This window comes from Halyomorpha halys, unplaced genomic scaffold (genome assembly GCF_000696795.3).
Source record: "Halyomorpha halys isolate HHAL.00 unplaced genomic scaffold, Hhal_1.1 Scaffold3.1, whole genome shotgun sequence".
Taxonomy (NCBI): domain Eukaryota; kingdom Metazoa; phylum Arthropoda; class Insecta; order Hemiptera; family Pentatomidae; genus Halyomorpha; species Halyomorpha halys.
In genome coordinates, this window is record NW_027115249.1 from 1,925,959 (window position 1) to 1,926,418 (window position 460).

Sequence of the window (460 nt, forward strand, 5' to 3'; positions counted from 1 at the left end):
CCCTGCAACGTGGGGCGAAACGTTGGCTCATTAAAATAGTATAATTCTACTATTTGAGTTTTTTTGACCGCACCCGGACCATATTCCATTCATCTATACACACGGTGAATCAATAATCTTCCAGTATTTTAAATAAACTGTTGTTCTTCAAAGAAATTTTTCGAAAAATTGTATGCTTGCCAAGAGCCGTAGCATTTAGTGAAAGTCACCCGACTACTACACTTAGTTTCATTATTTTTTATATACATCACTAACAATCCATTAAAATATATTCTAGGAGATATGCAATAAAATCTCCTCTTTTAGAAGAAAAAAGAGTATAAATAAGGGTTATTTCTTGTCATTTTTTTTTAATTAATTCATTTTTTGATGAGGTGTAGATAGTTGACCGTAGATTAATGCTTGAAGAAGTTTGTCGGGGGGTGCGGTCAGCAAAGAACAACATAAATAAACAAAACCA